The sequence below is a fragment of the Symphalangus syndactylus genome, chromosome 20, assembly GCF_028878055.3.
Source record: "Symphalangus syndactylus isolate Jambi chromosome 20, NHGRI_mSymSyn1-v2.1_pri, whole genome shotgun sequence".
Taxonomy (NCBI): domain Eukaryota; kingdom Metazoa; phylum Chordata; class Mammalia; order Primates; family Hylobatidae; genus Symphalangus; species Symphalangus syndactylus.
Window position 1 is genome coordinate 33,355,660 of NC_072442.2, and position 14,110 is coordinate 33,369,769.

Here is a 14,110-nt window from a genome sequence, read left to right on the forward strand (position 1 = left end):
GGCCTTTAGTGCAAAATGGAATATCCTCAAATAAAAACTACACAGAAGCATTCTGCGAAACTACTTTCTGTTCTGTGCATTCAACTAACAGAGTTGAACCTTACTTTTGATTGAGCAGTTCTGAAACACTTTTTTTGTAGAAACTGCAAGCGGCCATTCAGAGCGCTAAGGGCCTTCAGTGGAAAAAGGAATATCTTCAAATAAAAACTACACAGAAGGATTCTGTGAAACTTCTTTCTGCTGTGTGCATTCAAATAACAGAGTTGAACTTACTTTTGATTGAGCAGTTCTGAAACACTCTTTCTGTAGAAACTGCAAGCGGACATTCGGAGCGCTAAGTGTCCTACTGTGGAAAAAGAAATATCTTCAAATAAAAACTGCACGGAAGCATTCTGCGTAACTTGTTTCTGTTCTGTGCATTCAACCAACTGAGTTGAAAATTACTTTTGATTGAGCAGTTCTGAAACACTCTTTCTTTAGAAACTGCAAGTGCATATTCGGACCGATAAGGGGCCTATAGTGGAAAAAGGCGTATCTTCACGTAAAACTACTCTGAAGCATTCTGCGAAACTTGTTTCTGTTCTCTGCATTCAACTAACAGAGTTGAACCTTACTTTTGATTGAGCAGTTCTGAAACACTCTTTGTGTAGAAACTGCAAGAAGACATTCAGAGCGCTAAGGGGTCTATAGTGGAAAAAGGAAGATCCTCAAATAAAAACTACACAGAAGCATTCTGCGAAACTACTTTCTGTTCTGTGCAATTAATTATCTGAGTTGAACTTTACTTTTGATTGAGCAGTTGTGAAACACACTTTCTGTAGAAACTGCAGGCAGACATTCGGAATGTTAAGGTGCCTATATTGGAAAAAGGAATATCTTCAAATAAAAACTACACAGAAGCATACTGCAAAACTACATTTTGTTCTGTACATTCAACTCACAGTGTTGAACCTTTCTATTAATTGAGCAGTTCTAAAACACTCTTTCTGTAGAAACTGCAATTGGACAGTCGGAGAACTAATGGGCCTGTAGTGGAAAAAGGTATGTCTTCAAATAAAAACTACACAGAAGAATTCTGTGAAACTTGTTTTTGTCCGTGAATTCAACTAACAGATTTGAACCTTACTTTTGGTTGAGCAGTTCTGAATCACTCTTTCTGTAGAAACTGAAAGCAGACATTCGGGGTGCTAAGGGGACTATAGTGGAAAAAGAATATCTTCAAATAAAAACTACACAGAAGCATTCTCTGAAACTACTTTCTGTTCTGTGCATTCAACTAACAGAGTTGAAACTTACTTTTGATTGAGCAGTTCTGAAACACAATTTCTGTAGAAACTGCAAGCGGATATTCTGAGCGCCAAGGGGCCTATTGAGGAAAAAGGAATATCTTCAAATTAAAACCACACAGAAGCATTCTGTGTAACTTCTTTCTGTTCTGTGCATTCAACTAACCGAGTTGAACCTTACTTTTGATTGAACAATTCTGAAACACTCTTTCTGTATTAACTGCAACGGACATTCGGGGCGCTAAGGTTCCCATAGGGAGAAAAGGATTATCTTCAAATAAAAACTACACAGAAGCATTCTGCAAAACTTCTGTTCTGTGCATTCAACTACCAGGGTTGAACCTCACTTTTGGTTGAGCAGTTATGAAACACTCTTTCTGTAGAAACTGCAAGCGGACATTCGGGGCGCTAAGGGTCCTATAGTGGAAAAAGGAATATCTTGAAATAAAAACTGCACAGAAGCATTATGTGAAACTTCTTTCTGTTCTGTGCATTCAACTAACAGAGTTGAAATATACTTTTGATTGAGCAGTTCTCAAACAGTCTTTGTGGAGAAACTGCAAGCGGACATTCAGAGCGCTAAGGGGCCTATAGTGGAAAAAGGAATATCTTCAAATAAAAACTACAGAGAAGCATTCTGCGAAACATCTTTGTGTTCTGTGCATTCAACTAACGGAATAGAACATTACTTTTGATTGAGCAGTTGTGAAACACTCTTTCTGTAGAAACTGCAAGCGGACATTCGGAGCGCATAGGGGCCTATACTGGAAAAAGGAATATCTTCAAATAAAAACTAAACAGAAGCATTCTGCGAAACTACTTTCTGTTCTGTGCATTCAACAGACAGAGTTGATCCTTACTTTTGATTGAGCAGTTCTGAAACACACTTTCTGTAAAAACAGCAAGGGGAGATTCGGAGCGTTACGGTGTCTATAGTGGAAAAAGCAATATCTTCAAATAAAAACTTCACAAAAGCATTCTGTGAAAATTCTTTCAGTTCTGTGCATTCAACTAAGAGAGTTGAACATTACTTTTGATTGAGCAGTTCTGAAACATTCTTTCTGTAGAAACTGCATCCGGACATTCGGAGCGGTAAGGGGCCAGTAGTGGAAAAAGGAATATCTTCAAATACAAACTACACAGAAGCATTATGCGAAACTTCTTTCTGTTCTGTGCAATTATCTATCTTAGTTGAACCTTACTTTTGATTGAGCAGTTCTGAAACTCTCTTTCTGTAGAAACTGCAAGCGGACATTCGGTGCGCTAAGGGGCCTATAGTGGAAAAAGGAATATCTTCAAATAAAAATTACACAGAAGCATTCTGCAAAACACCTTTTTGTTCCGTGCATTCAACTAATAGACTTGAACCTTACATTTGGTTGAGCAGTTCTGAAACACTCTTTCTGTAGGAACTGCAAGTGGACATTAGGAGCGCTAAGGGGCCTATAGTGGAAAAAGGATTATCTTCAAATGAAAACTACACAGAAGCATTCTGCCAAACTTCTTTCTGTTCTGTTTATTCAACTAACACAGTTGAAACTTACTTTGATTGAGAAGTTTTGAAACACTCTTTCTGTATTAACTGCAAGCTGACATTCGGAGCGCAAAGGGGCCTATAGTGGAAAAAGGAATAACTTCAAATAAAAACTAAACAGAAGCATTCTGCGAAACTCCTTTCTGTTCTGTGCATTCAACTCACAGAGTTGAACGTTACTTTTGATTGACCAGTTCTGAAACACTCTTTCTGTAGAAAGTGCAAGCGGACATTTGGAGCGCTAAGGGGCCTGTAGAGGAGAAAGGTATGTCTTCAAATAAAAACTACACAGAAGAATTCTGCGAAACTACTTTTTTTTCCCTGAATTCAACTAACAGACTTGAACGTTACTTTTGATTGAGCAGTTCTGAAACACTCTTTCTGCAGAAACTGAAAGCGGACATTCGGTGCGCTAAGGGGCCTATAGTGGAAAAATAAATATCTTCAAATAAAAATTACACAGAATCATTCTGCGAAATTTCTTGCTTTTATGTGCAAGCAACTAACAGACTTGAACATTACTTTTGATTGAGCAGTTCTGAAACACTCTTTCTGTAGAAACTGCAAGAGGCCATTCGGGGCGCTAAGGTGCCTAGAGTGGAAAAAGGAATATCTTCAAATAAAAACTACACAGAAGCATTCTGCGAAACTTCTTTCTGTTGTGTGCATTCAACTAACAGAGTTGAAACTTTCTTTTGATTAAGCAGTTCTGAAACACTGTTTCTGTACAAACTGGAAGGGGACATTCAGAGCGCTATGGGGTGTATAGCGGAAAAAGGAATATCTTCAAATAAAAACTACACAGAAGCATTCTGTGAAACTTCTTTCTGTTCTGTGCATTCAACTAACAGAATTGAACCTTACTTTTGATTGAGCAGTTGTGAAACACTCTTTCTGTAGAAACTGCAAGCCCACATTCGGAGCTCTATGGGGCCTATAGTGCAAAGAGGAATATCTTCAAATAAAAACTACACAAAAGCATTCTGTGAAACTTCTTTCAGTTCTGTGCATCCAACAAACAGAGTTGAACATCACTTTTGATTGAGCAGTTCTGAAACACGCTTTCTGTAGAAACTGCAAGCGGACATTCTGAGCGATAAGTGGCCAATAGTGGAAAAAGGAATACCTTCAAATACAAACTATACAGAAGCATTCTATGAAACTTCGTTTTGTTCCATGCATTCAACTAACAGAGTTGAACCTTACTTTTGATTGAGAAGTTCTGAAACACTCTTTCTGTAGCAATTGCAAGCGGACATTCGGAGTACTAAGGGGCCTATACTGGAAAAAGGAATATCTTCAAATAAAAACTACACAGAAGCATTCTGTGAAACTGCTTTCTGTTCTGTACATTCAACTAAAAGTGCTGAACCTTGCTTTGGATTGAGCAGTTCTGAAACACTCTTTCTGTAGAAACTGCAAGCGGACATTCAGAGCGTTAAGGGGCCTTTAGTGCAAAATGGAATATCCTCAAATAAAAACTACACAGAAGCATTCTGCGAAACTACTTTCTGTTCTGTGCATTCAACTAACAGAGTTGAACCTTACTTTTGATTGAGCAGTTCTGAAACACTTTTTTTATAGAAACTGCAAGCGGCCATTCGGAGCGCTAAGGGGCCTTCAGTGGAAAAAGGAATATCTTCAAATAAAAACTACACAGAAGGATTCTGTGAAACTTCTTTCTGCTGTGTGCATTGAAATAACAGAGTTGAACCTTACTTTTGATTGAGCAGTTCTGAAACACTCTTTCTGTAGAAACTGCAAGCGGACATTCGGAGCGCTAAGTGTCCTACTGTGGAAAAAGAAATATCTTCAAATAAAAACTGCACGGAAGCATTCTGCGTAACTTGTTTCTGTTCTGTGCATTCAACCAACCGAGTTGAAAATTACTTTTGATTGAGCAGTTCTGAAACACTCTTTCTTTAGAAACTGCAAGCGCATATTCGGACCGATAAGGGGCCTATAGTGGAAAAAGGCGTATCTTCACGTAAAACTACTCTGAAGCATTCTGCGAAACTTGTTTCTGTTCTCTGCATTCAACTAACAGAGTTGAACCTTACTTTTGATTGAGCAGTTCTGAAACACTCTTTGTGTAGAAACTGCAAGAAGACATTCAGAGCGCTAAGGGGTCTATAGTGGAAAAAGGAAGATCCTCAAATAAAAACTACACAGAAGCATTCTGCGAAACTACTTTCTGTTCTGTGCAATTAATTATCTGAGTTGAACTTTACTTTTGATTGAGCAGTTGTGAAACACACTTTCTGTAGAAACTGCAGGCAGACATTCGGAATGTTAAGGTGCCTATATTGGAAAAAGGAATATCTTCAAATAAAAACTACACAGAAGCATACTGCAAAACTACATTTTGTTCTGTACATTCAACTCACAGTGTTGAACCTTACTATTAATTGAGCAGTTCTAAAACACTCTTTCTGTAGAAACTGCAAGTGGACAGTCGGAGAACTAATGTGCCTGTAGTGGAAAAAGGTATGTCTTCAAATAAAAACTACACAGAAGAATTCTGTGAAACTTGTTTTTGTCCGTGAATTCAACTAACAGACTTGAACCTTACTTTTGGTTGAGCAGTTCTGAATCACTCTTTCTGTAGAAACTGAAAGCAGACATTCGAGGTGCTAAGGGGATTATAGTGGAAAAAGAATATCTTCAAATAAAAACTACACAGAAGCATTCTCTGAAACTACTTTCTGTTCTGTGCATTCAACTAACAGAGTTGAAACTTACTTTTGATTGAGCAGTTCTGAAACACAATTTCTGTAGAAACTGCAAGCGGATATTCTGAGCGCCAAGGGGCCTATTGAGGAAAAAGGAATATCTTCAAATTAAAACCACACAGAAGCATTCTGCGTAACTTCTTTCTGTTCTGTGCATTCAACTAACCGAGTTGAACCTTACTTTTGATTGAGCAATTCTGAAACACTCTTTCTGTATTAACTGCAACGGACATTCGGGGCGCTAAGGTTCCCATAGGGAGAAAAGGATTATCTTCAAATAAAAACTACACAGAAGCATTCTGCAAAACTTCTGTTCTGTGCATTCAACTACCAGGGTTGAACCTTACTTTCGGTTGAGCAGTTATGAAACACTCTTTCTGTAGAAACTGCAAGCGGACATTCGGGGCGCTAAGGGTCCTATAGTGGAAAAAGGAATATCTTGAAATAAAAACTGCACAGAAGCATTATGTGAAACTTCTTTCTGTTCTGTGCATTCAACTAACAGAGTTGAAATATACTTTTGATTGAGCAGTTCTCAAACAGTCTTTGTGGAGAAACTGCAAGCGGACATTCAGAGCGCTAAGGGGCCTATAGTGGAAAAAGGAATATCTTCAAATAAAAACTACAGAGAAGCATTCTGCGAAACATCTTTGTGTTCTGTGCATTCAACTAACGGAATAGAACATTACTTTTGATTGAGCAGTTGTGAAACACTCTTTCTGTAGAAACTGCAAGCGGACATTCGGAGCGCATAGGGGCCTATACTGGAAAAAGGAATATCTTCAAATAAAAACTAAACAGAAGCATTCTGCGAAACTACTTTCTGTTCTGTGCATTCAACTGACAGAGTTGATCCTTACTTTTGATTGAGCAGTTCTGAAACACACTTTCTGTAAAAACAGCAAGGGGAGATTCGGAGCGTTAGGGTGTCTATAGTGGAAAAAGCAATATCTTCAAATAAAAACTTCACAAAAGCATTCTGTGAAAATTCTTTCAGTTCTGTGCATTCAACTAAGAGAGTTGAACATTACTTTTGATTGAGCAGTACTGAAACATTCTTTCTGTAGAAACTGCATCCGGACATTCGGAGCGGTAAGGGGCCAATAGTGGAAAAAGGAATATCTTCAAATACAAACTACACAGAAGCATTATGCGAAACTTCTTACTGTTCTGTGCAATTATCTATCTTAGTTGAACCTTACTTTTGGTTGAGCAGTTCTGAAACACTCTTTCTGTAGGAACTGCAAGTGGACATTAGGAGCGCTAAGGGGCCTATAGTGGAAAAAGGATTATCTTCAAATGAAAACTACACAGAAGCATTCTGCCAAACTTCTTTCTGTTCTGTTTATTCAACTAACACAGTTGAAACTTACTTTTGATTGAGAAGTTTTGAAACACTCTTTCTGTATTAAATGCAAGCTGACATTCGTAGCACAAAGGGGCCTATAGTGGAAAAAGGAATAACTTCAAATAAAAACTAAACAGAAGCATTCTGCGAAACCCCTTTCTGTTCTGTGCATTCAACTCGCAGAGTTGAACGTTACTTTTGATTGACCAGTTCTGAAACACTCTTTCTGTAGAAAGTGCAAGCGGACATTAGGAGCGCTAAGGGACCTGTAGAGGAGAAAGGTATGTCTTCAAATAAAAACTACACAGAAGAATTCTGCGAAACTACTTTTTTTTCCCTGAATTCAACTAACAGACTTGAACGTTACTTTTGATTGAGCAGTTCTGAAACACTCTTTCTGCAGAAACTGAAAGCGGACATTCGGTGCGCTAAGGGGCCTATAGTGGAAAAAGAAATATCTTCAAATAAAAATTACACAGAATCATTCTGCGAAATTTCTTGCTGTTATGTGCAAGCAACTAACAGACTTGAACATTACTTTTGATTGAGCAGTTCTGAAACACTCTTTCTGTAGAAACTGCAAGAGGCCATTCGGGGCGCTAAGGTGCCTAGAGTGGAAAAAGGAATATCTTCAAATAAAATCTACACAGAAGCATTCTGCGAAACTTCTTTCTGTTGTGTGCATTCAACTAACAGAGTTGAAACTTTCTTTTGATTAAGCAGTTCTGAAACACTGTTTCTGTACAAACTGGAAGGGGACATTCAGAGCGCTATGGGGTGTATAGCGGAAAAAGGAATATCTTCAAATAAAAACTACACAGAAGCATTCTGTGAAACTTCTTTCTGTTCTGTGCATTCAACTAACAGAATTGAACCTTACTTTTGATTGAGCAGTTGTGAAACACTCTTTCTGTAGAAACTGCAAGCCCACATTCGGAGCTCTATGGGGCCTATAGTGCAAAGAGGAATATCTTCAAATAAAAACTACACAAAAGCATTCTGTGAAACTTCTTTCAGTTCTGTGCATCCAACAAACAGAGTTGAACATCACTTTTGATTGAGCAGTTCTGAAACACGCTTTCTGTAGAAACTGCAAGCGGACATTCTGAGCGATAAGTGGCCAATAGTGGAAAAAGGAATACCTTCAAATACAAACTATACAGAAGCATTCTATGAAACTTCGTTTTGTTCCATGCATTCAACTAACAGAGTTGAACCTTACTTTTGATTGAGAAGTTCTGAAACACTCTTTCTGTAGCAATTGCAAGCGGACATTCGGAGTACTAAGGGGCCTATACTGGAAAAAGGAATATCTTCAAATAAAAACTACACAGAAGCATTCTGTGAAACTGCTTTCTGTTCTGTACATTCAACTAAAAGTGCTGAACCTTGCTTTGGATTGAGCCGTTCTGAAACACTCTTTCTGTAGAAACTGCAAGCGGACATTCAGAGCGTTAAGGGGCCTTTAGTGCAAAATGGAATATCCTCAAATAAAAACTACACAGAAGCATTCTGCGAAACTACTTTCTGTTCTGTGCATTCAACTAACGGAGTTGAACCTTACTTTTGATTGAGCAGTTCTGAAACACTTTTTTTGTAGAAACTGCAAGCGGCCATTCAGAGCGCTAAGGGGCCTTCAGTGGAAAAAGGAATATCTTCAAATAAAAACTACACAGAAGGATTCTGTGAAACTTCTTTCTGCTGTGTGCATTCAAATAACAGAGTTGAACCTTACTTTTGATTGAGCAGTTCTGAAACACTCTTTCTGTAGAAACTGCAAGCGGACATTCGGAGCGCTAAGTGTCCTACTGTGGAAAAAGAAATATCTTCAAATAAAAACTGCACGGAAGCATTCTGCGTAACTTGTTTCTGTTCTGTGCATTCAACCAACTGAGTTGAAAATTACTTTTGATTGAGCAGTTCTGAAACACTCTTTCTTTAGAAACTGCAAGCGCATATTCGGACCGATAAGGGGCCTATAGTGGAAAAAGGCGTATCTTCACGTAAAACTACTCTGAAGCATTCTGCGAAACTTGTTTCTGTTCTCTGCATTCAACTAACAGAGTTGAACCTTACTTTTGATTGAGCAGTTCTGAAACACTCTTTGTGTAGAAACTGCAAGAAGACATTCAGAGCGCTAAGGGGTCTATAGTGGAAAAAGGAAGATCCTCAAATAAAAACTACACAGAAGCATTCTGCGAAACTACTTTCTGTTCTGTGCAATTAATTATCTGAGTTGAACTGTACTTTTGATTGAGCAGTTGTGAAACACACTTTCTGTAGAAACTGCAGGCAGACATTCGGAATGTTAATGTGCCTATATTGGAAAAAGGAATATCTTCAAATGAAAACTACACAGAAGCATACTGCAAAACTACATTTTGTTCTGTACATTCAACTAACAGTGTTGAACTTTACTATTAATTGAGCAGTTCTAAAACACTCTTTCTGTAGAAACTGCAAGTGGACAGTCGGAGAACTAATGTGCCTGTAGTGGAAAAAGGTATGTCTTCAAATAAAAACTACACAGAAGAATTCTGTGAAACTTGTTTTTGTCCGTGAATTCAACTAACAGACTTGAACCTTACTTTTGGTTGAGCAGTTCTGAATCACTCTTTCTGTAGAAACTGAAAGCAGACATTCGAGGTGCTAAGGGGATTATAGTGGAAAAAGAATATCTTCAAATAAAAACTACACAGAAGCATTCTCTGAAACTACTTTCTGTTCTGTGCATTCAACTAACAGAGTTGAAACTTACTTTTGATTGAGCAGTTCTGAAACACAATTTCTGTAGAAACTGCAAGCGGATATTCTGAGCGCCAAGGGGCCTATTGAGGAAAAAGGAATATCTTCAAATTAAAACCACACAGAAGCATTCTGCGTAACTTCTTTCTGTTCTGTGCATTCAACTAACCGAGTTGAACCTTACTTTTGATTGAGCAATTCTGAAACACTCTTTCTGTATTAACTGCAACGGACATTCGGGGCGCTAAGGTTCCCATAGGGAGAAAAGGATTATCTTCAAATAAAAACTACACAGAAGCATTCTGCAAAACTTCTGTTCTGTGCATTCAACTACCAGGGTTGAACCTTACTTTCGGTTGAGCAGTTATGAAACACTCTTTCTGTAGAAACTGCAAGCGGACATTCGGGGCGCTAAGGGTCCTATAGTGGAAAAAGGAATATCTTGAAATAAAAACTGCACAGAAGCATTATGTGAAACTTCTTTCTGTTCTGTGCATTCAACTAACAGAGTTGAAATATACTTTTGATTGAGCAGTTCTCAAACAGTCTTTGTGGAGAAACTGCAAGCGGACATTCAGAGCGCTAAGGGGCCTATAGTGGAAAAAGGAATATCTTCAAATAAAAACTACAGAGAAGCATTCTGCGAAACATCTTTGTGTTCTGTGCATTCAACTAACGGAATAGAACATTACTTTTGATTGAGCAGTTGTGAAACACTCTTTCTGTAGAAACTGCAAGCGGACATTCGGAGCGCATAGGGGCCTATACTGGAAAAAGGAATATCTTCAAATAAAAACTAAACAGAAGCATTCTGCGAAACTACTTTCTGTTCTGTGCATTCAACTGACAGAGTTGATCCTTACTTTTGATTGAGCAGTTCTGAAACACACTTTCTGTAAAAACAGCAAGGGGAGATTCGGAGCATTAGGGTGTCTATAGTGGAAAAAGCAATATCTTCAAATAAAAACTTCACAAAAGCATTCTGTGAAAATTCTTTCAGTTCTGTGCATTCAACTAAGAGAGTTGAACATTACTTTTGATTGAGCAGTACTGAAACATTCTTTCTGTAGAAACTGCATCCGGACATTCGGAGCGGTAAGGGGCCAATAGTGGAAAAAGGAATATCTTCAAATACAAACTACACAGAAGCATTATGCGAAACTTCTTACTGTTCTGTGCAATTATCTATCTTAGTTGAACCTTACTTTTGGTTGAGCAGTTCTGAAACACTCTTTCTGTAGGAACTGCAAGTGGACATTAGGAGCGCTAAGGGGCCTATAGTGGAAAAAGGATTATCTTCAAATGAAAACTACACAGAAGCATTCTGCCAAACTTCTTTCTGTTCTGTTTATTCAACTAACACAGTTGAAACTTACTTTTGATTGAGAAGTTTTGAAACACTCTTTCTGTATTAAATGCAAGCTGACATTCGTAGCACAAAGGGGCCTATAGTGGAAAAAGGAATAACTTCAAATAAAAACTAAACAGAAGCATTCTGCGAAACCCCTTTCTGTTCTGTGCATTCAACTCGCAGAGTTGAACGTTACTTTTGATTGACCAGTTCTGAAACACTCTTTCTGTAGAAAGTGCAAGCGGACATTAGGAGCGCTAAGGGACCTGTAGAGGAGAAAGGTATGTCTTCAAATAAAAACTACACAGAAGAATTCTGCGAAACTACTTTTTTTTCCCTGAATTCAACTAACAGACTTGAACGTTACTTTTGATTGAGCAGTTCTGAAACACTCTTTCTGTAGGAACTGCAAGGGGACATTAGGAGCGCTAAGGGGCCTATAGTGGAAAAAGGATTATCTTCAAATGAAAACTACACAGAAGCATTCTGCCAAACTTCTTTCTGTTCTGTTTATTCAACTAACACAGTTGAAACTTACTTTTGATTGAGAAGTTTTGAAACACTCTTTCTGTATTAAATGCAAGCTGACATTCGTAGCACAAAGGGGCCTATAGTGGAAAAAGGAATAACTTCAAATAAAAACTACACAGAAGCATTCTGCGAAACCCCTTTCTGTTCTGTGCATTCAACTCGCAGAGTTGAACGTTACTTTTGATTGACCAGTTCTGAAACACTCTTTCTGTAGAAAGTGCAAGCGGACATTAGGAGCGCTAAGGGACCTGTAGAGGAGAAAGGTATGTCTTCAAATAAAAACTACACAGAAGAATTCTGCGAAACTACTTTTTTTTCCCTGAATTCAACTAACAGACTTGAACGTTACTTTTGATTGAGCAGTTCTGAAACACTCTTTCTGCAGAAACTGAAAGCGGACATTCGGTGCGCTAAGGGGCCTATAGTGGAAAAAGAAATATCTTCAAATAAAAATTACACAGAATCATTCTGCGAAATTTCTTGCTGTTATGTGCAAGCAACTAACAGACTTGAACATTACTTTTGATTGAGCAGTTCTGAAACACTCTTTCTGTAGAAACTGCAAGAGGCCATTCGGGGCGCTAAGGTGCCTAGAGTGGAAAAAGGAATATCTTCAAATAAAATCTACACAGAAGCATTCTGCGAAACTTCTTTCTGTTGTGTGCATTCAACTAACAGAGTTGAAACTTTCTTTTGATTAAGCAGTTCTGAAACACTGTTTCTGTACAAACTGGAAGGGGACATTCAGAGCGCTATGGGGTGTATAGCGGAAAAAGGAATATCTTCAAATAAAAACTACACAGAAGCATTCTGTGAAACTTCTTTCTGTTCTGTGCATTCAACTAACAGAATTGAACCTTACTTTTGATTGAGCAGTTGTGAAACACTCTTTCTGTAGAAACTGCAAGCCCACATTCGGAGCTCTATGGGGCCTATAGTGCAAAGAGGAATATCTTCAAATAAAAACTACACAAAAGCATTCTGTGAAACTTCTTTCAGTTCTGTGCATCCAACAAACAGAGTTGAACATCACTTTTGATTGAGCAGTTCTGAAACACGCTTTCTGTAGAAACTGCAAGCGGACATTCTGAGCGATAAGTGGCCAATAGTGGAAAAAGGAATACCTTCAAATACAAACTATACAGAAGCATTCTATGAAACTTCGTTTTGTTCCATGCATTCAACTAACAGAGTTGAACCTTACTTTTGATTGAGAAGTTCTGAAACACTCTTTCTGTAGCAATTGCAAGCGGACATTCGGAGTACTAAGGGGCCTATACTGGAAAAAGGAATATCTTCAAATAAAAACTACACAGAAGCATTCTGTGAAACTGCTTTCTGTTCTGTACATTCAACTAAAAGTGCTGAACCTTGCTTTGGATTGAGCCGTTCTGAAACACTCTTTCTGTAGAAACTGCAAGCGGACATTCAGAGCGTTAAGGGGCCTTTAGTGCAAAATGGAATATCCTCAAATAAAAACTACACAGAAGCATTCTGCGAAACTACTTTCTGTTCTGTGCAATTAATTATCTGAGTTGAACTTTACTTTTGATTGAGCAGTTGTGAAACACACTTTCTGTAGAAACTGCAGGCAGACATTCGGAATGTTAATGTGTCTATATTGGAAAAAGGAATATCTTCAAATAAAAACTACACAGAAGCATACTGCAAAACTACATTTTGTTCTGTACATTCAACTAACAGTGTTGAACCTTACTATTAATTGAGCAGTTCTAAAACACTCTTTCTGTAGAAACTGCAAGTGGACAGTCGGAGAACTAATGTGCCTGTAGTGGAAAAAGGTTTGTGTTCAAATAAAAACTACACAGAAGAATTCTGTGAAACTTGTTTTTGTCCGTGAATTCAACTAACAGACTTGAACCTTACTTTTGGTTGAGCAGTTCTGAATCACTCTTTCTGTAGAAACTGAAAGCAGACATTCGAGGTGCTAAGGGGATTATAGTGGAAAAAGAATATCTTCAAATAAAAACTACACAGAAGCATTCTCTGAAACTACTTTCTGTTCTGTGCATTCAACTAACAGAGTTGAAACTTACTTTTGATTGAGCAGTTCTGAAACACAATTTCTGTAGAAACTGCAAGCGGATATTCTGAGCGCCAAGGGGCCTATTGAGGAAAAAGGAATATCTTCAAATTAAAACCACACAGAAGCATTCTGCGTAACTTCTTTCTGTTCTGTGCATTCAACTAACCGAGTTGAACCTTACTTTTGATTGAGCAATTCTGAAACACTCTTTCTGTATTAACTGCAACGGACATTCGGGGCGCTAAGGTTCCCATAGGGAGAAAAGGATTATCTTCAAATAAAAACTACACAGAAGCATTCTGCAAAACTTCTGTTCTGTGCATTCAACTACCAGGGTTGAACCTTACTTTCGGTTGAGCAGTTATGAAACACTCTTTCTGTAGAAACTGCAAGCGGACATTCGGGGCGCTAAGGGTCCTATAGTGGAAAAAGGAATATCTTGAAATAAAAACTGCACAGAAGCATTATGTGAAACTTCTTTCTGTTCTGTGCATTCAACTAACAGAGTTGAAATATACTTTTGATTGAGCAGTTCT